Source organism: Rutilus rutilus (assembly GCF_951802725.1).
Source record: "Rutilus rutilus genome assembly, chromosome: 4".
NCBI lineage: Eukaryota > Metazoa > Chordata > Actinopteri > Cypriniformes > Leuciscidae > Rutilus > Rutilus rutilus.
Genome location: NC_140212.1, coordinates 13,284,897 through 13,311,424, shown reverse-complemented (window position 1 = coordinate 13,311,424; position 26,528 = coordinate 13,284,897). Strand labels below are relative to the sequence as shown.

The window sequence follows — 26,528 nt, the reverse complement described above, 5'->3', positions numbered from 1 at the left end:
GGTTGGAGCTAAACTCTGCAGGACAGTGGCCCTCCAGGACTGAGTTTGGACACCCCTGCCATAGTGCATCCTGTTGCCATAATTTTCCCAGATAAAAAATGCACACGCACCCGACCATCCACCTGATATAAAAGAAAAATAAAGAATAAAAGAACTGATGTGATTCATCAGACCAGGCAGCCTTCTTCCATTGCTTCCATTGGTCCAGTTCTGATGCTCATGTGGCCATTGTAGGTGCTTTCAGCGCTGGACGGGGGTTATCATTGGCTCTCTTACCGTCTGCTTCTACGAAGCCCCATACACCGCAAACTGCGATGCACTGTGTAGTCTGACACCTTTCTATCATGAGCCACAAGTTAATTAGCAATTTGAGGTACAGTAGCTCTACTCCCCACGTGCATCAGTAACCATGACCCTGACGTCGGTTCACCTCTTGTCCCTTCTTGCACCACTTTTGGTAGGTACTAAACACTGCATACTGGGAACACCCTACAAGACTTGCCATTTTGGAGATGCTCTGACCCAGTCATCTAGCCATTATTTGGCCTTTGTCAAAGTCACTAGGATCTTTTCGCTCACCCATTTTTCCTGCTTCCAACACATGAAATTCAAGAACTGACTATTCACTTGCTGCCTAATATATCCCACCCTTTGGCAGGTGCCATTGTAATGATCTAATCAATGTTATTCACCTCACAGTGGTCAGTGGGTTTAATGTTGTGGCTGAACACTGTATTGTGCATCTCTATATGTTTATCTTGGTAATTATTCATGAATTTAAATTACCTTTTGCTCAATTGTTCCTTTTGTGACATCAATAGTGTCCCACCCCTTTGATCCACCCTGGTATATAATGGCAACTTTCTCAATGAATAAAATGAAGTTTGGCCTTTGTTCCAAATATCATTTTAGGACTTTAAACAAATGATGTTTGAGCAAATGTTGTACAAATAAGTTTGATATTTCATCACTGCCTTTGTTTGTCAACCACCTCTTCATCTTCATCTCCTGTTGTTTATCCTTTTTTTGGGTTGTCTTCATTTATTCTTCTATCCGTAGTCTCTTGTCTTGAAATGTGTGCATTTGCCTCCCACACTTCTACCTTAAAAAGCCTCAGGCCTAACACTTTTGACAAAGATACATGTAGACTTTAAAAGCAAAGAATTCATCATTTTATTGTCTCGTTGCCAAATAGGGCACAAATAATCCACTCCAATTAGGTGTTTGTGCCATGAAAATTGGATTTTCTCTCTCTTAATGAAAACGCATATTCCAGAACACCATTGTTGATTTTGAATTCCAGTGACGACAAGAGAACAACATGCCAGGTTGATTTCACACAACCATTTGCATATAGAGACTGTAGGTAAATATAGATCTGTATCTTCAGCGCATACCTTTGTTTTTACTGTTTTTGAGGCCGTTATTGTCCTTCCCATGTGGCCGTATGCATATCAATGTGACTGAATCTCACAATCCATGAACTGATGTCTCAGCCAGCGCACAGAAGGAGAATGGCTGTCTTTGTCGAGAGGCGTTTATTGTCTTCAAAACCCAGAACAAGCAAACAAACGAAGTCGTGAGGCATCTATTGAGCAGATTGCAGCGCACATGATTTAGTCTCAAGGCTTTGGGCTTTTATGTCCACATGATTGTGTGTGTCTTCATATTGTTTGGTTTCAGACCTCTTCCATTATCATATAGATAACTGAACATTGTTACATGAATATGAGAAGCTGCGGCTAATGTAATGTCATCTCTTTGTGTGCAAGTGACTTTTTTTCCTCGCGTTTATGATCCTGTCTTTCTACTTTATGGGAAGATTGGAGACCAGAGAAAAGGGGAAAAATACTATGGATTTTTGCACTCAATAAATCAATGACCTACTTTGGTATTTTGTGAAACCTTGCTTATTTTTCACATGCCCGTGGGGGTCGTTCTGTTTATTTTGCGCTGTGTGTGTGTGTGTGTGCTTCTGTGAGTGTGTATGCCATCGTTCAGGTCCCAAGAGAGTGTTTCGGATCTATACTCATTGGCCGGTTGCAGTGGTCGAGCTCTGGTTTAGATCTGATAGCGAGTGTCTCGTGAACACTGGTCTGAGACAATCGCTGCCATTGAGGTTAAATGATTCCGGTCAGGATTCAGATGTGCTACACTGGTCTTAGGTCAGTGTAACAGGATGACCTACAGTTTACCCTGAAAGTCCTCCAAGTGTGCAAAAGCACTCGCTGTTCCCACTTTGCACAATGCTTGGTTACAGTTTTGCTCTCTGAACCCAGTGCATCCAAAAACAATAGCGAAGGGGTCAATGAAATGTTGCTTTATATATATATATATATATATATATATAAAAAAAATTTTTTTAACACTAATTAAAATAATGAAATTCTTCAAGGTACTGACCTTTAAGTACCTCAATATATTACATATATTTTGACTTTTCTATGGCAAAGTTCAGACTGTAGTGTAATGTGGTGTAAATTTTATATTTTTATTATAAGTTATTATAGCTATTTTATTTTTGTAAATATTTATTCATGTTTTTAAAAATACTTTGTACCCTGAAAAATAAAAATATATTAATATAATATACTGTATATATAGTACTGTATATTACAAATAAAAATAAATGAATTTAAAAATAAACAAATGTTGAACGAAATTTAAAAAATCTTCCTCTTTTTTTTACTCCTATATTTTTTTTGTGGATCCAAAGACCTTCTTCCCTTTAAAAGTGAAGTGTGTAAATTCTGTTTCACTTGCTTCAAGTTACACCAATGTTTATATATTGGGATTGATCAGGATGTTTTAAAGGGGTGGTTCAGAATTTTCGACATCGGACCTCATTTTCAAGTGAGCCTTGTTGTTATTCATCAGTGGAGAACAGTTTTCAAAAAAAATTCATCCAGTCCTTACTTTTGGATAGTTTCGCCTATGCTAGGCCTAGCGCGAGTCAACGGTGCACGTTAGCCTGCCATTAAAAAACAGTTTTACACAAATCCACAGTACACCAAAAGCAAATAAATTATAACGCCAGACTATCGATGTAAATGTCTGTTGAGAGAATAATGTTAGAAATCAAACTACCCTTTCATCACATTGCATTAGTTATAATTTGTTCCCTGTATTTATAAGCAGTCTACAGCAGCGGCGGAGTTATATTTGGTTACCTAGGAAACCGAGAGAGCCGGTCCACATAACAATCACGCAAGTGTATTTACCTGCCGCTGACACTCATCAGTAAAGTTACAGAGTATCTACATAGGACTATGGCCACGTTTGAAAGCTAATACTAATACTATCTAGCTAGACGTAAGCTACCGACTGTAGTGCGCTTATGTTTCTGTGTTTACTTTTCGGCGCAGTACTAATAACCGGAGCAAAGTAAAATTCTGCCGCTGCTGGGAAACTAGTTCCTGTAAATGTAATGCGATAATTGAGATGCAAGAGTACTTTGATTTCTAACATTATTCTCTCAATAGACATTTACATCGATAGTCTGGCGTTATAATTAATTTGCTTTTGGTGTACTGTGGAGTGGGTATAAACTGTTTTTAATGGCAGGCTAACGTGCACCGTTTGACTCGCGCTAGCCTAGCATAGGCGAACTATCCAAAATTAAGGACTGGATGAATTTTTTTGAAAACTGTCTCCACTGATGAATAACAACAGGCTCACTTGAAAATGAGGTCCGATGTCGAAAATCCTGAACCACCCCTTTAAACAAACAGAAATGCTTTGATATAAGTCCATGAATGTCTTTCTTAAAGTCATATCTGCATATTAAGCTGCATTAATTGGAGGAAATATTTTAACACAGCAAAAACTTGCGCAGTTCAGCTTTATAGAACCAAGCCTTTGTTTTGTGACGTAGTGTAAATCTGAAACCCCATGGAAATTATGTGATCAGCTTTGTCTTACACTGTAAGGGAATTCTCTGTAGCTTATGAAGCACATAATGTGCTATTCCATAAAGTTTGATCATACATTCTTTTAGCTGTTATAGATATAATACTTGGAAGTATTTGCCAATATGCGTGTGTTTTGTGCCTGTTCTTTGTCTCTGTGGTTTCATCAAGCGTTGTGTGTGTGTGTGTGTGTGTGTGTGTGTGTGTGTGTGTGTTGTGTGTGTGTGTGTGTGTGTGTGTGTGTGTGTGTGTGTGTGTGTGTGAGCCCCTCTGCCTGAGAGCGTCCCTCTGATCTTCCCTGTGCGTTCTCTCACTTTCAACATCTTCCCTTTCTTATGGAAAAGAGCCAATTAGAGTTGTGTCTGTTTGTTTAAAACAAAATGGCTTTTAATAGTCTGATCAAAACCTCACTTCTGTAGGCCCCGGGATCCACTTTGTAGTTCCCCTCTAGATTGCGGATGGTTTTGATGCTGGCTGATAGGACAGGAAGACAATCTGATGGCTTTTAATGAATGCTCTTACTTTTGTCTGCTCATAACCTTTCTCTTTTTCCTTTTTCTTTCCATCTCCTTTGTTGTATTGTTCCCGGTGCCCCCACCAAACACACCCGCCCCGCATTCTGTCGTTTTCAGAAAGGCCACTGCTCGTTGCGCTCCCACCCAGTGTCCTGCAGCTGGGGATTGTGGGTAAATGTGGATGTGACCTCATCCTCAGGTGGTGCCTGTGGGGCCTGCTGCTCCTTATAGTCCTGCTCTTCTGTCCTTAAGAGACTTCATGCAGACATAATACAGGCTTTCATTAAAGGGCGTTTGGGCCAAGGGCGAATCTGCTTTTTTGAGGCTTCTGTCAAAGGAACCTTATCTATTATGAGAGAGTCTTTATCTTACGCATTTTCTCTGGTGCCCTCTGTACTGTTCGAGTGGAACAAAAGAGCTCTTTGCTTGAGAAAGTGAATTTATTTCTGACATTGTGGTCATTGAACTCAGCCCTCTGTGAATTAAATTGCCCTGGCTGTGCTCAAGGGATCTTCTCTGTTAAACATGTCCTCATCACCATCTGGGATGTTTATTGTATTGGATTATGTCTAGTGTTCAATGAAAGTGCAAACTAGTGATATTCAACCATTTTGAGAACAGAAGTGTTATCTACCATTGTCAAATTAAAATATACTTGTATGTATTGTATGTATAAAAATGTACAGACAAGATACAGGTTAAGTCAAATCCTCTCTACCAGCTCTGCTACCACTTCATACCTCACATTGTCACGTTTTAGTCCAATGACGATAAATTCAGATAAAAGTGTTTTTATTAAAACAAAATAAACTCAGGTAATCTACAATGATGGGAGACCGCGTGCAAGCACAAACACACAAACTGAATGCAAGGAGGAACTTAAATACATAAAGATAATGAACTGAATACAGACAGGTGTGCTCATTAAATAAATATCCATGACAACTGATTAGTGGCGGGAAACTAGAACAAGGGAAACTGGTAACAGAAGAGAAACATACTAAAAGTCCATTAAAGAGAAACTAAAGCTAAACTGAACATAATGGGAACAGAACGCCCCCCCCCCTCCAGAAAGGTGCAGCCTTGCGTCGTAACAGATCGACAGAGAGATAGGGAGGGTGGGGGCTCTGGAGGCTGACGAGGGGCAAGCGAAGAACCAGAACTATTAAGGAGGAACTGGGGTGGAGCAGACAGCGGAATGACCCATGGAGGAGCTGACGGTGGAAGGAACCAGGGAGGAGGCAATGACAGGATGACACAGGTGGAAGCCCAGAGCACAGGTGGAAAATAGGCCCACGGCGGAATCGATGGTGGGAGGACCCAGAGTGGAGTTAGCGGCCCGATCCCCAGCAATGGAGCTAAGAGATCTGGAGATCCGGGTGAAGCTGAGGCGATGACAGGACCTGGACGACACCGTAGGATCCACAGGCCTAGGCAGAGCCGCAGCAAGGAGCCAATGAGGTGGAGCCTTGCGACCGAGGAACAAAGTGGATCCGGAGTGAGGGCGGAGCCCAACAGAGCCGAAGAGGTGGAGGGACGAAGCACAGCGATAGGCCCAGAAGTCTGCGGTGCAGGCAAAGCGACGTCTGACCAAGGGACGAGGGAGCCCGGTGGAGCCGTGAGGACAATGGTCCCAGATGGAGGCGAGAAGCCAAGGTGGAACCGACTGGTCTATGGGCCGAGGTTAAAGTTACGGGAACGGCTGCCCGAAGCGCAGCCAGGGAATCAACACTCCAAGGCAGAGCTGGTGTCCAGAAGATCCGAGGTGGAGCCAGCTTAGTCTAGTTCCAACAGTGGAGCTGAGGGACTGAAGGGCATCAGTGAAGGCGGCTGATATGGGCAGAGGAGGTGGGAGAGGGAGGCAGGGTGGGTGTATTATCTACAGCGATGAAGTCTTGGAGCTGGGCAGGACCAGCATCCTAGGCTCCGGGTCCGTCGTGGGCGTCAGTACGGTCTCCAGTTCAGCAGTGGGCTCAGGCTCCTTTCTCCTGAAATTGGCGAGTACTCAGGCTCTGCAGTGGTCGATAACGCTTCCATCAGCAGCGGGTATAATACGCGCACTGCAGACAACAGAGGATCGCCTTTCTCCAGGTTTTTTTTCCCAGGTCTGGTAAGTCAAGGGGACTGTAAAAGTTCGCCACCATCCAATAAAAAGACTTGGTCTCATCATCAAAGGTTGGATCTGGCAGCCAGTTGACTAAAGCGGGCAGAGTACTTAAAGATAGAAAGCTGCTTACTGGTGAAGTCGATGAGTTTTGAGGGTCTGGTATTCTGTCACATGTTAGTCCAATGATGATGAAGAAGACTCGGATAGAAGTGTGTTTATTAACACGACGTAAACTCATGCAATCCATAATGATGCAAGACAGCGTGAAAGCACAACCAATACCAGACAATGAACTGAATGCAATAAGGAACTTAAATACACAGAGATAATGAACAGAATACAGACAGGTGTGCTCGTTAAATGAATGTCCATGACGACTGATTAGTGGCGGGAAACTAGAACAAAGGAAACGGGTAACAGAAGAGAAACAAACGAAAACAAAAGTCCATAAAAAGAAGCTAAAGCTAAACTGAACATAATTGTGGCACACACATTCTGTCTGGGATGCAGCACACAGACAAGCAAAGTGAAAATAACTACTTTTAAAACGCATTTTAGGCAATCAAATCAGATGACTGGAAATGTATTCAATAACAAAGTATAACAGAAAAACCATTATTATCCTTTATACAACATAACAGATAAAAAAAACAATGTCTGTTTTTCTACAGAAAATAACAGAATAAATAGAAATTGTTTATCAATTATATAACAATAAATTTGTTTGTAAAAATGTTCACAGTATCGCATTTTCAACTGTCCTGAACATCAGCAAACTGAAAAAACCTACAACGGTCAACCATTAGTACAAACTAGATGTTGTACTTGATTGCTGTTGTTTGCTTAGGTGAGTGAAGCAGGCGTGTTATCTCTTCAGAAGTAGGTTTAGGTCAAACTGACATTCAGGGTGCAAACATGAGGCATCTAATCAGTCTTGCTCGGGTCAAACTGGCTTCTAATTGACATGCCGTGTGTGTTACGAGAATCTGAGACAGGTTACACTGACAGCTGTCAGTACGGCATACAGTTCTACTTGTTACCTTAGGATGCAGACATATGTATCTCTGCAGGAGCATTGCTTACCTACATCCCCACTCTATCGCTCACTACACCCTCCCGTCTCTCTGCAATTGGATGCAGTGGGATTTCTTTAGCAGTGAGAGAAGGAAGTTTGACATGCACTCCTTCAAAGTGAGACACTCTATACTAAGCACGAGTTTGGGCCTGAGGGTCTTGTACCCTTGAGCCGGACTTTCAGACTACTTCTGTTTCTGTTCATTCAACTTCGTCGGTTTCTCTTGTAGCCCACCAGAAGCCTATGTGATTTTTTTTATTTTTTTTTATTTTATCTTTTATTCCATTTGGCATGTCAGTATTTGGTCTGACAGGCTGTTTTCAATCAGGCAAATTGAGACTGAGTCGGACGTTTACAGGCTGCTTTCTTCCCGTCATACGTGATTTATTTTACGAGTCTGACCTGACCCAGTGATCTTTTTTTTTTTTTATGCCCATGAGACAGAGACACTGAACAATCAGAATGTTTGATAGCACTCTTTTATACGCTTTATGAATATTTCATGTATTTTGGCCCTGCATGTGGATTTTGAAGTGAGACAAAGAAAAACTGTGAAAAAGAGAACCTCTCTCTCTCTCTCTCTCTCTCTCTCTCTCTCTCTCTCTCTCTCTCTCTCTCTCTCTCTCTCTCTCTCTCTCTCTCTCTCTCTCTCTCTCTCTCTCTCTGTCTGTGTGTGCATGTCAGAGAGAGAAAGAGAGCACATGCTCTGTCCTGTTATTCCTCAGTGCTTGTTTAAAGTCACCTTTTCTAATGTTTTACGGGATGTTCAGTCACAGGTTGACACAGAATATGGTGATAACTCCTGTTTTACAGTACAAATATGGTTATACTTAAACTACGTAGGGCTGTATGACCAGAATTTATAAGTACTTTTATGTAATAACCATCAATTTCACAATACAGTTATTTTGCTGGTTATTCAACCCCATAAAGTGTTAGATAATACATAGTTGTGGATCAATGTCTATTTTCTTCTGAATAAAATTGTATTATTAATAACTGATTGTTTCAATCTTTAAGATTATTTAAAACATAATTTTATATTATTAAAATAAATATACTTAACAAATATTAAAATAATTTAAAAAAGTATTCAATCCCAAATACTGACTGTGTGAATAGCCTTTATGAAACAATACTGTATATGGACAGTTTCCTATGCATGTGTTTGTTTGCCATCTCTCCTGCAGATCTCGCTCTAGTCATCGTGCTGTATGTGTCCTGGGTCAGTGAGCGTCTAATCGTGATGCATATTCTCTGGTACAGGGTGTCGTAAATGGGCGGGTGGCCAACATGTGGCGATGGATCCTGTGTCTGACCTGTGTGTTAATACAGGCGACACTTAATGTAGTCCTGCCGTTTGCCTCCATTTCCACCTAATTTGATTTGGCCCTAAATGTCACTTCCATTGCATTGATTAAACCTCAGAGCTGCCACGGAGCCAGGAAGGTTAAGGAGACAGGATGGAAGCTGTCACAGGAGCACAGCTGACCCATCTATAGAGATACACATGAACACGAATGTATAAGGCTAAGCATTGACCCCAGCGTACTCCGTACAGTATTATTAACTCAGGGCAAATCATAATTGTTTTGGTCCACTGATGCTGTTTGCAGTGAATACAGCAAAACCTGAAATCAGTCAATTTGTCCGTCCATCTATGCATTGTTCTATTTGTCTGTCTATCTTTTGTTCTGCCTATTCCTATGCCTATATATGTGTCTCTGCTATGGTGACCAGTAGGTTTGCGCAGTAGAAAGTTTTGCACAACAAGAACAAAAATTAAATAAACATTGCCTATTAACTATACAGTACCAACATTTAACACATTACCCTTCTATTAATTACATATTGATGACCAGTGTTGCCAAGTTTCACTAGAGAAATAAGCAACCTTATCTGAAAAAAACATACCCGAAATAAGCAACCCTTGGTTTTGAGTGGTGGGGCATACGCACATCATGCAGTCTGCATATGGCACTCCTTTTGAAAGTGATTTTGTTCCAGTTTATATTATGTTTGAGCAAAAACATTTATTATTTTTAGTCCTTGATCCATAAAAAAAAAAAAATATATATATATATATATATATATATATATATATATATATATATATATATATATATATCCTCTTAATTTTTATGGCATGTTATTCAAGGACCAAATGACCATCTCATCACTGCATGGACTGAATTAAAATGGTGATTTTTATTGTCCTCAACTCATAAGACATGTAAAGACATTGTTCTGAACTGTTTGCCCAACCAAATTTCAGTTAGGCATTTCACTTTGTCTGCCGTCGCTCAAGGTTAACCCATGATTTAATTTTTAGAGGCAAAAAAAAAACAATAAAGCAAATCAAACACTGCTGCTTTTCATGCAACATACGTAATTACTCATCATGCTCATTACCGTTTTCAAGCGGGCTGAGCCCACCTTGTTCAGGACATCTAGGACCGAAAGCATGTAGTAACCATGGGCTGGAGCCAGGTGTGAAAACACCCTTAGATGCTTCTGACACCACAGCGCTCATTCAAACAAACACGGCAGCGATTGCCGTGGCATTGACAGAGGCTATGTTCAAAATTGCCTACTATACCCTCATTCACAAATTCCTTACAATAGTCCACTAATATAATTTACTTGGAGTAAATAAAAACGAGTGTGTGAATTCGGACATTGAGTGCACCGGAAAGGCTGCCGCTTTTGTGTAGTTTGTGCTTGTTGTTTAAAAATCATTTTACAACTAGCAAACTGGCAGCTCCAGTTGAAATGAAAAAAAATCTAAAAAACCTGTCATGGATTAATATAAACCTTAATTAAACAATTGAATCTATTAAAAAGGAATTTATACCTGTATGACATTAGGCTGTACCCACATTGGACCAGCAGTTTGGAAAATTAATGGATGGAAAATTCAGCTGCAGGCGCCATCTTCTGGTCAATGCGGTAATTCATTCGACGCAACAGTGCATTATGGGTATTCTCTAGCCGTTGAGTGTACATCAGTTGTATACTTGTTATTGTGGTGTATTGTGGGATTGAATGAGCGCACTCGATAGGTCCTCTATGGTTTCCGACATGCTACAAATGGCTGTCTCCTCAAACAGTGCCCTATTTAAGGGTATAGGGGGCGATTTCGGACACAGCCAGATAAACAACATCACTCACTAACGATAAAGTGGTCATAGCGTTTGTGCTATGGGTGCCAACCACTAACAAGCCCAAACGAACGCAACCCACGACTGTTGATGACTCATTAATGAGAAATCAATTACTCATTAAGGGTAACCTCATTAAGGGTAACCTGTGCTGTCATCCACATTAGTTTTTGAGGGTATGTGTGTGTTGCATTTGTATACTATTTATTATCGAGAAGGGACTGTAGCCGGCCGGTATTACATTCCTGACAGATGAAGCTGGTGTGAGCACTTTGGCTGAGCACAACTCTGTTGTTCTTGCTAACCTGTGTGCTGTAGTGACAGAATCGGAGCAGTCTGACTTAGACTCCTGTTTTCCTGGATCACTGAGATTTCTCCTCTAATTTATGATTTTCTGTAATCCTGCCAACGAGTTATAGGAGCAGCAGGTGAATCTGCCCTATATAAGGTGTTAAGTGTGTTTTCATGCTGCTCATGAGCCATACCAGAGCTTTGGATGCAACGCACATACTTGTGCACACATTGTCTTGCGTGTTATGCCACTTGTATTGGTTTAACTCTTCCATTTTCTCTCTCTCTCTCTCTCTCTCTCTCTCTCTCTCTCTCTCTCTCTCTCTCTCTCTCTCTCTCTCTCTCTCTCTCTCTCTCTCTCTCTCTCTCTCTCTCTCTCTCTCTCTCTCTCTCTCTCTCTCTCTCTCTCTCTCTCTCTCACACCTGTTTACATTTTTCCTTTCATAAACCAATGCTTCCTTCCCAGTGGTTCAAATAGTCATGTCCACCTAATGCATATGTTTGAAGAAATTTGTCAGTAATTTTTTATGCAGTGAGTTCCAAAGGTCCATTTTGCAGATTATAAATTGCATTATCTGCATAACTATTTGAGTAAAAAGTTAAATTTATAAAACAAGTCATTTTGTAATCTTAGGAACTCGCGTGTTACATACACACGTCTAGAAATAGTGCAGAATCGGAAATAGCTTACACTTTTTGTTTAAAAATGTTCAAAATGCTTGTTTAAATGGGAAAACAATTCCAGATTTGACTTTTGGACCACTGTATGAATTAACCAGATCCAAAGAACAACAACTTATCCAAACATTACTACTGCCATTTCCCCAGTGAATGAGCTTGATGTTTAGTTACTTTGTCCTCTTAAGCTGTTAAACAATGGTCATGTTCAACAATGGTCAAGTGCTTTCACATCTCCACATAGAGGGAATTCAGGTTGATTGGGACACTTTTTGCCATTGATATGACTGGGGGAAAGTTTCCCAATTAACCTGAATTCACCCCTACATACATACAGTACTTGCAAAACATCAATGTTAATGTCAAGGCTTAAAGCTGTATGAAAACTTAAAGAAAGAAATCTAGTCTTATTTGCACTGTGTGGTATCTTGCATATGTATAAAAAAGAAAAAGGGAAGTTTCTCAGAATTGTAGATACGCTGTAGCTAAAAGCGAGTGTTTCAGGAGCTTCAGGACTGACTGTGACAGTTGTGAACTTTTTAACAGCGTTTAAAGCTGTTTTTAAAGTGTGGACCCCCCCCGCCCGTGGCAAGCTATTTTTTTTTTTTTTTTATAGGGCTGCTCTATTATGCCAAAAATCCTAATCATGTTTATTTTGGTCAATACTCAAATCAAGATTATTTAACACGATTGTTGGTGGGTGATATGATCAAAGTCTTATTTCATGATATAAATCTTTTTAAATGTCAGTTTAAATTTCACAATTATCGACACTTCAGCAAAAACTAATGTAAGTAAAAAGTCCTCAAAGCAAGACAAGTAAACAGTCAACAATAACATAAGAACAAAGAAATTAACAAACAAAACCGGCAAAAAAATAGAACAGAACAAAAATACAAATTAAATAAACAGTGCAGCTGTTTAAATTCAGCTGTAGGCCTTCTGGTCAATGCGGTAATTCATTCGACGCAACAGTGCATTATGGGTATTCTCTAGCCGTTGAGTGTACATCAGTTGTATATTAGTTATTGCGGTGCATTGTGGGATTGAATGAGTGCACTCGATAGGTCCTCTATGGTTTCCGACATGCTACAAATGGCTGTCCCCTCAAACAGTGCCCTATTTAAGGGTATAGGGGGCGATTTCGGACACAGTATTCAGATAGGTAATGGCCTACAACAGAAATTGAATCAAGTAATCAAATATAAAATAATACTGCTGTATACATTAAACAGGCTATAGACTAATCCTTATTTAAAACTACAAAAGCTATTCATTCAAGAGCAGTGAGTGATTTCATCTGTCTTTTCTTGTTTGATTAACATTAATGACTGTAGCAGTCATGTGGCTGCTGTCACTTTAAGAGCTGCAAAGACCCAATAAACCGTTACACACGCGCTCATTCTCAGTGTTTACGAGGATATATTTGTGTGTAGGCTATTTGACCATTTAGGCTCGCATCTGAAGCCCATAGTATACTTTGCTTATTCACGTTCCGCCCCATCTCGGAGCGTGCGCACTGGAGGCTGCCTGGGGAACAGCATCTCTTTCGTGGCTTAATGCGCTTTTAATAACACTGTTTAATATCAAGCACGTCCCGCAGTTAAGCAACAGTAGACTGCATTTTATAACGCTCACTTATTCGGCTGATTTGGATGTTAAGTTTGGCTTAGGGAGGAATGAAAGCGTACAGCTGCCGTCTTACCTTGATTATCTTTTTTTCATAATCGTTGGAAGCCGAAATCAAATTCAAAATACGATTTATCACACAGGCCTATTTTTTTCTATTGTTTTTTTAATTGGAGCACTCGCATTTTTTTTTTTTTTTTTACGGTAGCTAGCAGCGTGACGAGGCGCTGCTAGTCTATTTCACAGCTTTTTTTTGGGGTCGCCGATAGTTGAAGAATGTTCAACTTTGAGTAAAACGCAGCACTCATCACTGGCTACGTTTAAATGCACAACTTTTGTTTCAGTCTGACTGAATTCATTCCGATTGATGAATCCGAACGTAGTGTTCACATGAATGCTAAACGTGATCGGGTTGATGTGCGCATTTATATGTCACAAGCTTCAAATCAGAATATTTTTTTGACGTGCGCACACTGCACAAATATACAGAGTTCCCTGCTGTTTGCGCATAACCAATCCGAAACAATTACTGGTGGGACGTTGTTCTGCTCCACTTCACAGACGCGGAGTGAAAGGACAATTTTAGAATGACGGGACACTCATTAATATGACATTTTATTCAACAGGAAGAACTGCTCGTTCCACGCGTCATACACAGGGGGGCAGGGTTTCATAAAATATTGAAGCTTCCCCGGGCGCCGCCATTGATTAGCGGACCCCCACCTGCTGTTAGCATTCCATTGACTCCCATTCATTTTGGCGTCACTTTTGACAGCGAATAGCTTTACATCTGAGGCGTTTAAAGACTCCATTTGTCCATTATTTATTTCTAAAGAAACACGAAAATGTATAAAAGGCTCCATTACCTTGTATCTTACGTTATGGCCCCGTAGATGCAGTTTTTGTAAAAAATAAGCTAATGATTGCGTCATAACCACGCGACTCTCCGTCGCACAGTGAGAGATTACCGTATGGACAGGAGGAGAAGCTCGCGCTCAATCGGGGGGACGTGGAGGCAAAATGACAAAATAATTAATCAGAATACTTAGCAAAGGTTTCTCCTGCTCCTAGCTCATGGACACCTCCTACTCACACTCTCCGTCTCTGCAAGATTCGGAAGGGAATGATTCAGATTTCTCTTGGCAACAGCTACTAGAAGACAGACAGGTTGCTCACGTCACATCTATGTCGTCAAGCTCAGTTTGAGTCTGCGCAGTATGCTCGACCCCCAGGAAGTGAGAGCTTCTAATTTGCTTCACTTTTCTCTGTTGAATCCAATGGGGTCGCTGTGTCCAGTTTATATACTGTCTATGGTCATACGTCATGACCAAGCGGCAACCTCCCTGTCTCTCTCTTGAAACCAACACGGAAGTGAATTCAACGGCAATTCATCAACTGGCCGCTTGAGGCTGGGTGCAGAAGTGAGTCAAATCTGTATCTCCCCCATGTTAAAATGCCCAACTTTACAGCAGAAAAAAAACACGTTTACAGCCTGGTGCAAAAAGTGGCTTTGGTCTATATACAGTAGCCTATTTTTCCCTTCATGACAACTGTGAGGGGGGTGATTTTTTTTTTATAACTCATCCGTTTAAATTATATTAAGCCTTAAAATTTCTGCATAATTAAAGGGGCTATATGCAACTTTTTCCCCAAAATAAACGTAACAATAGCCTTTTTATTTGACCATTTATGACTCAAACATCTCCTGATGAGCATACTGACACCTTGTCAGCTCACAGTGGGTGCACCTATAAGCCTGTATCCTATTTTTCCTATTTTCTGTCGGGTCGGATTTTTCGCGCGCTGTCTGCGGATGTGACGTCAAGCGCGTTCATGTTAAACGTTTCAGATCACTAGAGCCACCACCGCTAGTCAGCAAACAAACTTAGTTTCTCAAACAATATATGTATTTGACTGTTCTTACCTCTGTAAACATAATGTTGACTTCTTTGCAGCGGATGACTTGTGAAGTGTGCTCGTACCAGAGCGAGCAGAAAGGAAGAGCAGTTCCGTTTTTTGGCCACAGGTGTCAGTCGCGAGTTTAAATTTCAGAAAATCCCATATAGCCCCTTTAAGGGTGTCCACTTTTGAGTGACAGGTGGATTCCCGCTGCTGTGGTCATTAGTCATCATTAGCCGTTTGTCTGCTGTTTGTTAGCCGTCACGTTACCTCAGCTCATTGTCTGACTGTAAAAATAAATCAATCCTGGAGTGACGCGCTGTCTTCAGAAACCTACGGGTGACGTCACGGACACTACGTCCATATTTTTTTACAGTCTATGGTCATGACGCTATTTCAACATCATTGCACATGCGCAGTTCTTTCAGTTTTCAATCCGATCGAGAGAACATGTAGAAGAACACTTGATCGGATTGAAAACCGAAACTGAAAGGACTGCGCATGTGCAATGACGTTGATTAGAGGTGTTTACATGAAGGCTTTTCAGTCTGATTGAGCAGTCAATCCGATTACTAACAGATTATTTGGTTGCATGTAAATGTAGCCACTGTCACTTTTTACTCAGCTGTCCAATCACAGTGGAGGAAGGGGCGGGACAAATACACCACCGGCCAACCGCAACACCCTGTTTGTGCAACAGCAACAGACGACAACAAGAAGCACAACTACGGAACAAAATCATTTAAAACAAGAGCCAGAGAAAATACTTTACATTGTATCAACATTTTATACTCCGAAACGCACTGTCTGCGAAATCAGATACTAGTAATACTTCCATGGATATTCCATATCATAGCATCCAAAGCAGTTCAACTGGAAGAAAAAAAAATGCTGTGCTGCCGAAGTGCTCTCAAGCGTCCGTAGCAAGGCGTTTTCAGAAAAGCGATGGCATTTTTATCTGACTATAAATGCTTTGGTAGACACGCGGCCTAAGGTTGGGGAATATTACATTTATAGTGACCTTGTTTGATTTTTACAGATTAGAGAAAAACTAAACTAATCTACTAAAACTAGATGTACAGTCATTTCAAACTCTATAGACCTTATGCGCCAGAGAAACGAGGGTGCCGCCATCTTTAGAATATTGTCTTTGAACTTCCGTTTTTGTGGTCGCTCTGTATATTTCCATGGCGCTGCTGTCCAGGAGTAATTAGCTTCTGAAGTGGGTTTACTTTATGTAAAGTTAACGAAAGTTATCATGAGGACTGTAATGTTTAAAGCAGATGACTTAACAAATGTCAGTCAATCGGGAAGATTTTAAAACGAGCCGTTCATTAATAAACGCAAAATCGGTGCGAAAATACAGACTGGAAGTCAAAAGACAACGAGCGCAGCGCTGAAAAGGGGCGGGGCTACATAAGGTCTATAGCAAACAAAATTAGATGTTCATGCAACTTGTTTCCATACAACAAAAGCATGTAGTAACCATGGTTACAACACCTTGTAAACCTTTATGCTTGCTTTATAATTTGAGAGCTATTTGCAATACAGTAGTATATGACCCACTTTCATGGTGCTTTTTTGACTTTTATGGAGCTTGACAGCCTCTGGACATTGATTTTATTGAACTGAAAAGAGCAGCGTAAACATTCTGCTAAATACGTTCTTTTGAGTTACATAAAGTACAGTAAGTCACACAGGTTCGGAAGAACAATGCTACATTTTTTGCTGAATTATTGCTTTTACTTGCATTCAAGTCTGTGGCTAGACAGACACGTACACACGCAGACTTTTTGCTCACCATCATCTCCTCCGCATAAGGTCTCATTGTCGTCACAATGCTAATGTTACAAAAGGCTAGTTCACAGGACAAAAGCGGAGTTGTGCCGTTAACGGTGCAGAGTTAAATATTTCATCCGCCCTGCTTGGCTGTCGGAGCCAATTGCCTGCGCCACTAAAGAGGCAAAGTAACACAAGCTGACAGCAACAGTCAGTGTAATGTGCTTTAGAAAGACGAGCAACAGCCTTAACATAAACACTGTCTCTGGTGCAGTCAGAAGACCTCCACATTAGTGTTTCTGTTCCCCTGGAACATAAACACAGGGCCTGATGTCTAACCTGCCTCACAAGCAGACCTCTACACCCTCGGGATTACGGAAACCCTTACGACAAATCAGTGGTTTTGAATGAAGTCTTATGCTCTGACTCATATTTTTTGGGGTTTGACAGTATATTGTGAACAAATAGTCGAGTGTGTAAAGAATCATTTCATTGGGCGAACTGAACAAATACTCTCTTCACTGAACATCAGTGTTTTGAGTCAGAACGGGAATCAGAGAATCATTGAATGAGATCTTGTTTTTCAACAAATGAAACATGAATGAGAATCTGTACAGCAAACGAATGAAAGTGAAGAATGTTGTTTGTTTGTCTTTAACCAAATTGTGGAAAACTATTTATTTTTGTATTATTTTTATATTTTCAGTTCATTTTAGTTTAAGTTTTAGTAAAAAAAATTGTGTGCTTTTGTCTTAAAAAAAAAAAAATTAATTTAGCTGTAATTTCAGTTTTTGTTTTAGTAATTTTACTTCAACTTAAAATTATTTAAGTTTGTTGCCAAGGTAATATAAAAAAGAAAAATGTTCATCTAATATTTGTTTTATTTCAATTAGTAACATTTCTCAAGTCTCTTATTAGGTCTGCAGACATGCAAAATTTAATTAGAGGTGCAGTAGGTGATCTGGGAAATGCTAACTTTAGCCTTCTAGCATTGAAAGCATACGATCCCATCCTCCCTGCAAATCACCGTCCAAAACACATGAACGCGCACAGACCTGAACAGAAGCGAAACGACCAGAGACAACGTTATTGGATTACATCATGTGTCATTCACCGGTGAGAGAACTTTACAGTACAGTGAGGGGAGAAACAGAAGCGCTTGCTTGCATACATTAGTATGTGATTGTGAAATGACTTAACAAGTTGACCTGTTGACATAAAGGATAGAATGCACTGTATTTCAGCTTTATTCATATGCGATTCCAGGACATAGCAGCAGTCGACATAGTCGAATCTCACTGAATTATCTGCACAGGGCAAAGTCAGCGGTACATAGAACTGTACTGTAAAACCTGAAATGTAGATATTTGCCACTTGTCTGTTTGCCCACCATTCTCGCTCTGTCTGCACAGCATACGTGAAACATGCTTATGATGTGTGCGTGAACGGGCTGCGCAGTGGTATGCAAACACACGTTGACTGACGGGGAACGCATGGTGTCATTTTATTTGAATGCAATGATTGAACCAACATTTTATGGTCCTACGCCTTTCACAGACGATATATATTAAAATACATTTAGACTGCTTAACATAGTGGTTGCTATCAGAATATGAGGTGAATTTCAATCAGCAACATTTTCTGTAGAGAATCACCTATTGCACCTTTAAGGGACAACAAGACTTGCTTCGTGAACGGTGCTATTGAACACTCAAAAAATCTGCACTCAAAAAAAAATTTAAGCCTGAATTTAAGATTTCTAAATTGCATGAATTTCCATTCATTTGGATTACACAGGCTTAATAAACAAACTAATAAACTTAATGTGATGCATATTTTTCAGTAGTACAATCATGAAACCGGTACAAAACGGGTAGGATCTCTGCACTCAAAAAACTTCAAAAAGCGTTTATTCAAATTGCTTAGAATCAGCATAAATCTTTTGATTGTGAAGCAAATACATTTATTCAGTTAAAAGTATGAATGCTTAAGATATGGCTATAGCTGTGGAACATGCAGTATACTCAGTAAGTTAATGAATGAGACTAATAGCTAATTGAATTTGGTAATGATAAATATACAAACCTGGTTATTGTGTAGGCCTATTTAAAACATTCAGTTTATTTGTACTATTAGATATCTTGTTTCATTTATGTATGTGTGACACATGTATGGCTGAAATTGTATATGCAATTTTAATATACATTTAGGCCTAAACATTAAGCAAATGATTCAGTGAAAGGTTTGTTTGTGGCCATCTATTAGTGTAACCTACAGAAATGAATCCGTGAAAGAATCTGAGTGGATCTTTTTTGTGAACAGAATCAAAAGATTCAAGTCACTGGGATCATTCCACACAGACAAACTCCACACGCTCCCAGTGATGGTGTCGTGGTGAGTTGATGGAAAAGAAAATGTAAAGAGTGAAAAGGATGAGATGAATAGGAGGAAAGTGAAAAATATAGGGGAGAGGAAAGAAAGAAAGAGCGAGAGCGAGAGAAAGAAAACGAGCAGATTTCTTCCCCTCCCATCCTTTCGTTTGGTTCTCAGTGTGTGTAAATGGCCAGGGGGGAAATTGAGGGGGTAGAAACGCTCCTCTCTTGTTAAACTGCTGGCAGATGACAGAAAAATTAGAGGCATTTTGCTCTTGACAGGTTGTTGTGTTTCTTTTCTGCTTCAAATGGTTTGTGTCAGTTTGTTTTCAGTCAAGCTGTCTCTCCCTCACAATGCACGCAGTGTACAGGTTTTGTTCCATTGGGGAAAAGGATCTGATATATCTAATGCCTTTCAGTTTGAAAAGAACAGTGGAGGGAAACACACTCACTGCTGTGTCTGCTAATTACAGTGGCAGACTTTGATTACTTGTTTGAAAACACTTTTCAAACATGCGTAATGATAACAATTAGTTACCGCTACATTTTCTCAGCATGCTCAGAATCTCTCTCTCTCTCTCTCTCTCTCTCTGTCTTGACAGCATATCTTTCTTACAGAGTTTGTGCAATGTGGAATGAACATTTGTCTGGATTCGGTCACACATGTCGATGTTAGCACAGTCTGCTGTGCAAACGACTGTGTTTAAAGGTACAGTTCAGTCAAAAAATGATAATCTGTCATTTACTTACACGCATGATGTCCCACATGTGACTTTCTTCCGTCACAAAAAAATACTTTTTGAAGAACATTTTATGCTACTCTTTTCCTGACAATGAAATGAAAGTGGATGGTGATCAGAATTGTCGAGCATCAAAAATGACACCATAAATGTATCATAAAGTCCAGCCTTGTGAACCAAATTCCAAATCATCTGAAGCTGTATGATACTGTAGCTTTATGTGAGGAGCAGACAAAGATCTTTATTATTCACTGAAAATCTTGCTTGAAAACCTGAGTCACCATTCACTTTCATTGTATAAAAAAATGTATGTAAAACTTATGTCTTGTGTCCCACAGAAGAAAGCAAGTCATATGGGTTTCGTATAACACATGGGCAAGGTAAATGGTGACCAAAATTCACTAGCTCTTTAATGCCTATCGGGAAAAATCTGGAAATGAGCTTCTGCACAAAACAGATGTCTAAGATTACATTTTAGTCTTTCCTTTTGTTTTTCCAACCTGTTCCTGTTTAGTTTATGAATAAGGAACTAAGGTGATACAGAATGAATGGCTTTTTACCGTGATATAGAAAACACAATCAGGATGTACAGTTTCCTCTGTAAGTGAATCAGAGATTTAGTCCCGGAGCCTCTCCCTCAAACCGTGAAATCTGACAGACATGATGGAAAGCTAACTTCGTGTGACAGGAAACTTTCCATTTGTGCCGGATAGGCCTTCTTCTTGATTTGATTATTTCTGCCTGGCTTGTGCATTCCCTCACTCATCTAGGAATGGGGTTTGACAAGAGGCAGGAGGTCTTTATTTGATTACTTATATGCTTTGTATGTTTTTCTGCTGAGGTGGGTGGGATTTAAAGAGGCGTGGCGGCCTATTCCTGAGTAAAGGAACGTCTTAGACTTTGAATTGTGTATTTTTGTGTCCTCTTAACATTGACATTTACATACACGGTCTTATACCAGTTATTCAACATTCCGAGAAGTAACGTCCCTGTTTTACATTCAAGCCAATTCCTGCCTTAAAAAAAAAAGATTTTTAAAAAATTTCCCAGAAATTATGCATTCAATTGATCAAAAGTAACAGTAAAGACATTTAAAATGTTAAAGATTTCAATTTCAAATAATTGCTGTTTATTTGAACATTCTATTTATCAAAGAATCTTGAATTTTTATTTTTATTTTTAAGTATCAAAAAAAAAAAAGACTTTTCAAAATTGATAATAAGAAATCAGCATATTAGAATGATTTCTGAAGGATCATATGACACTGAATACTGGAGTAATGATTGCTGAAAAGTCAGCTTTGCCATCGTGGGAATAAACAAAATGTTTAAATATATTATGATAGTAAACGGATATTTTAATCTGTAATATTTCACAATATCACTGTTTTTCAGTATCACTGATCAAGTAAATACAGCTTTAGTGAGCATAAGAGACTTCTTTGAAAAACGTCAGATCTTACCACCCCCAAACTGAACGGTTGTGTATCTCAAAATGTTTTATTTTTAAATTATGAAAGACTGTTTAAGCAAAACCAATTGACACTCCTACATTTTTGCCTGTAATTCCGTTTATCAGAATTGTTCAAATTAAGCTGTCTTATGAAACTGTCTCATGTTTACGTGCACAAACTCCGTCTTTGCATTCTTTTACTTTTAGCTTTCAGCTTAATGCCATAATTGATTTACAGATGGACTTTCCCCCTTTTGAAACGGCCAAGCTTTGTGTTACACATCAGGACGTTGTGAATGTGGGGACCGAATTGACTGCGGAGCTGAACTCTGGAGACTTACACTTGTTCTTGTAATGTCACAAACGGACACGTTTAGCCTGTGACAGTCGAGATAAGCCACTGGCATTTGAAAAATGGCCCTCTAACCTGAGGAACTGATCTCACAAGGGCCTATACTCACTTTCCCTGCCTGAGATTTTTCACACTATCTTCAGACACATACTGGAGAAAATAGCCCAGATGTGCCAGAACCGCCACCACATTAACAGTGCAACACCGTGCAAGCTGTGGGTCACAGCCTCTCATACACGCACGTCTAAAAGCAGTGTGTCAATAGCAGCAACTGTCATCAGACTTCCCATTTTATGGGTCAGTGTTGTTGTTGTCGTCCTCCCAATGTCAATGAAGACAAAGAGGCTAAACCGACGCCAGCTGTTCCTAATACCACTGTGTGCTTTCTCTCTCACACACTCATCTACATGTGTTACACCTGGATTAGCTCTCTGTTCCCCAGGATCAAATGCACACCATCTATCCCTTTACGTGATTATTTTCTCTTTCTTTCCCTCGCTCTCTCTCTTTCATTATCTAATATGGAGCGTAATCCTCTTGTGGAATTAATCTGCTTTAACGAGTGTTTGTTACCATGCTGAGATGGAATTAAAATGAGTCTTAGGGAGAGGAGGGGTCGGTGGGATTCGGCACCGCTGAAATGTTTGTTCTTGTCCAACCTACCTTATTCTCCAGTGGTTAAACACGAGAGACACCTGCACAAAGCATAGATCCAATAAAGGAGAGACTGAGATTCAACATGGAGAGTTTAGGGAGTTTTTTGGGTAGTGTCGTGCCCTTGTGTCAAGAGACTTTCTCCAGGTTTCTCCAGTGGGATTGACCCTCTAATAAATGTACTATAAGCAGGCCCACACATTATTGGTGATTAAAATCTATATAGCCGTATAAACTAATTTATGATTTATTTGAGAATATTTAAATCCATTCTGCAAAATTCTTCTTTTTTTTTTAAAGATTCTATCTTTGCCTGCCTGTAATTATTCTAAAAATTACACGACTGTTCAAAAGTCGGTAAGAATTTTTTCAAATGCGTCTGTTATGCTCAGGCTGCATTTATTTGATCAAAAATACAATAAAAATAGTAATATTGTGAAATATTTGTACAATTTAAAATGGCCGTTTTCTATTTAAATATATTTTAAATTGTGATTTTATTCCTGTGTTGGTGAAGCTGAATTTAATTTGTTTATGTGGAAAGTCTTGATTCTTTGATGGATAAAAAATTCAAAAGACCAGCATTTATTTTAAATACATATTTGTAACATTATTATGCCTTTACTGTCTTTTAAAAACAAAACAAATTAATGCATCCTTGCTGAATAAAAGTATTTATTTATTTATTTTTCTTAAACAACAACTTCCTTACCCCAAACTTTTGAAAGGAGTGTACATCAAACTGTATTTTGTTTAATCTATACAATAATACCTGAGCATAAATAATAAATAAATGAAAAATCACTCTCATTCTCGCTGGCCTACTGCTCATAAAACTAAGTAGTGATAATTTCACGTACTTGGTTGGCTGTGTTATGAGTAGATTTGAATTGGTCTAAGTAGCATTTTGGACTCTTTGAGGGTCACATACCTTTAAAAGAAAAGAAATCCATAAACCAGACCAAGTGCATGAAAACCTCTTGCTTTCATTCTCCTCCACATTGCGAGTCAGTTACCTGAGTCTATTGACGTCACCACGTCTTTCAAAAAGAGAAATATTCACCTCAAAAGGTTTTGATTTCAGCCATAAAGAGGAGGCACTGGTATTGATCAGAGTCTCTGTCTGTCTGTTCTTTTCTCTACCAGGGACCATAGAGCCGCAGCTTCTATAGAGGGACTCAGACAGGGTGGGAGGAGATCCCAGCAGGTAAAAGGACCCACCGCAGGTCATGACCACGAACAACATATCAGCTGACTATTTCTGAGGGGGCCATTGTGCCTGATTTCTGTCAAGGCGCCACAGTAAAACACAAACATACACACACACACTTGTGTCCTCCACACCTTTTTGTTGGTCTTGCTTAAAGTTGTTTAAGGTCAAAGTCTTACAGTTGTCTCTTGTTCTCTATACGAGAGGTTCTCTTGTATTGCGTAAGTTGCTTACGCTATGGGTAAAGTCACATTTTCTCGAGATATGAAGCCAAAAAATTATCCTAAATTATCCAGAATGGGAGTGGCTTAGCGTATATAAGGAAGGGCTCGGAGGCTGCTTCCCTGATTTTCATCTCTATAGCGAAGCTCTACGCATCGCTGGACTCTGAGAGAAGTCGCCGCCGTCGAAGCAAGCGAATAGCAAGCCAAGGACAGCGTCTGAGGAAGCCGGTCGTCTGCGCCGCCTTCAGCCATCCGTGCCTGCTGCGCTATCCGGCGACAATATCCTTTTTTGCATTCTGTGTGTGTGCTCGCCGCCGCGACACACACTTCTGCCTGAAAGAGCGCGAGACGTTTTTCTAAAAATGCCTCGCAACTTCTGTGGCTCTTGTAGAGCCTCACTCAACGACGGAGACCGCCACGTGATCTGCGCTCTCTGCCTGGGTCGAGAACACGCAGCCCTCGCTCTGTCTTCGGGAGGCTGCATCCATTGCGTTCAACGCCGAGGCTGTCACTCTGCCTGTCTCTGCCGGGCCGCTCAAGAAGAAGCGCCGCTCCCAGAGACCACCGAAAACGCTCTCTCTCCCTCTGTTTGAGCCGCGCAAACTGCGCCATTCACAAGGGATGTCAGAAGCGGACGGTCACGGGCTAGTTTTCTTTACGTTACGTGAAAGCTCCCCCGCCCTCACGCCCCGTTCGCGTGCGTCACTCACCAGCGAAAGGAGGAAAGAGAGTGTTTTCGTCCTGCCGAAGCCGGACCAACCTCCAATTCTCACACATTTCTCAGTCCCCTCTTAAGTTCAGGCGGCTGGAAACATCAATATTGCAGTAAGTGAGCCTGTTATAATACATGCACGCCTGCAAACAAACGCCGACACAAGACATGTTGACGCTCTCTTATATGCTCACGCTGACCGAAAGCTTATGTGTTTTCCCCCTGTGGCTCAGTGGCGAAACCTTAGGCTTTTGCGCCAGAGACCAGTGTTCGAATCCTGGCTCTGGCGGCAGATAAAAATTATGCTGTTCGCTTCGAGTTCGCGGCCAGCTTTCTTACATACAGAAAGCGAACCCGCCTCTCGCACCCTCCCACGAGTATTTATGAGCGTCTAAACATAGGAGCCTTCAAAGCATTACACTGTCAGTGTAACTGTACACTGCAGAAGTGTATTTTGCAGCCAACGAACCGGTAATAATACCCGCTCGCCTGCACGCAACCGCCGTTTTCGCCGCAACCCAGAGAAATCTCAAAAGAGTGTAATGTCTGGTTATCCAGCTCACGCCGTTGGCGTTTTAAGTGTAGAAAATGTGCCCACGTCTCAGTGTTCACCCTACACACAAGCACGATAACCCCCCGTGTCTCTCGCCCTCACAGAGCCCACTCTCATAAAGCTGGCAAATGCCGCTCGAGTGTTAAATGTAGGAAATGTGCCCACGAACCCGTGCCCACACCTACTCACTGCCCTCCTGTGCCCGCTTACGAGCGCTCACAATTACTGACAGACACTTTACCCCCGGCGCTGACATCGTGTGTAAAACGACCAGCAATCGCTGTCAGCGAGCCGCCGTATTCAAGCACCGAGAGCGTGCGCTCCACGCCCATACCTCCGGTTCAGGTTCTCGACCCCGCGAAGTGCGGCAATCGAAACCCGGAGGCCATTCTGCCCTTAGCTGTACATGCAGAAGCATGGGAAGCTATTCCAGGTGTGTCAGAATGGGTGCTGAGCACAGTAAAACAGGGCTATTCGCTGCAGTTCGCTCGCCGTCCCCCGCGCTTTTGAGCACGGACCGAGACGAGAGTGAATATGGAAGTAGCACACCTACTTCGCGCAGAAATAGCGACACTGCTGTGCAAAGGGGCATAGAACCGGTACCTCCTTCTCTGAGCGAGTCAGGCTTTTACAGCCGTTACTTCCTCGTGCCCAAGAAGGACGGAGCTCTAAGACCTATCTTAGATCTGAGATATTTGAACAAAGCTCTCATGAGAAGACCGTTCAAAATGCTCACAACCAGACAGATACTCGCGCAAACTCGCCCGAGGGACTGGTTTATTTCTCTCAATCTGAAAGACGCGTACTTTCAGATTCAGATAATACCCCGTCACAGGCCATTCTTGAGATTCGCCTTCGACGGTCAGGTATATCAATACACCGTCCTCCCGTTCGGCCTGTCTTTAGCCCCCCGTACATTTATGAAGTGCATGGACGCGCCTCTCGCTCCCCTGAGAAATCGGGGTATGCGAATTCTGAACTATCTGGACGATTGGCTGATTCTGGCACAGTCAGAGATAGAACTTATATCTCACAGAACAGTGCTTCTCAGCCATCTGGAAAGCCTGGGTCTTACAGTCAACTGGACCAAGAGCTCATTACTGCCCAGTCGGTCAGTCTCTTTTCTGGGAATAGAGCTGGACTCTGTGGCTATGACGGCCCGCTTGTCGACACAGCGCGCGCGCCGTGTTCGACACCTGGCCGCGTCTTTCCAGAAG

General features: G+C 40.9%; 1 protein-coding gene across 4 annotated transcripts in view; it reads left to right on the top strand.

Moving 5' to 3' along the window:
* sox5 (SRY-box transcription factor 5) overlaps positions 1–26,528 on the top strand; it is a 198,240-nt gene that overhangs the window by 7,201 nt on the left and 164,511 nt on the right. For 3 of the 4 annotated variants that reach the window (XM_084408170.1, XM_084408178.1, XM_084408176.1), the window contains exon 3: positions 23,759–23,819. The gene's annotated coding sequence lies outside the window, so the exon portion shown is untranslated. Of the gene's footprint in view, positions 1–23,756; positions 23,820–26,528 lie in introns of those variants that run through there. The other variant, XM_084408172.1, reaches the window with a different exon arrangement.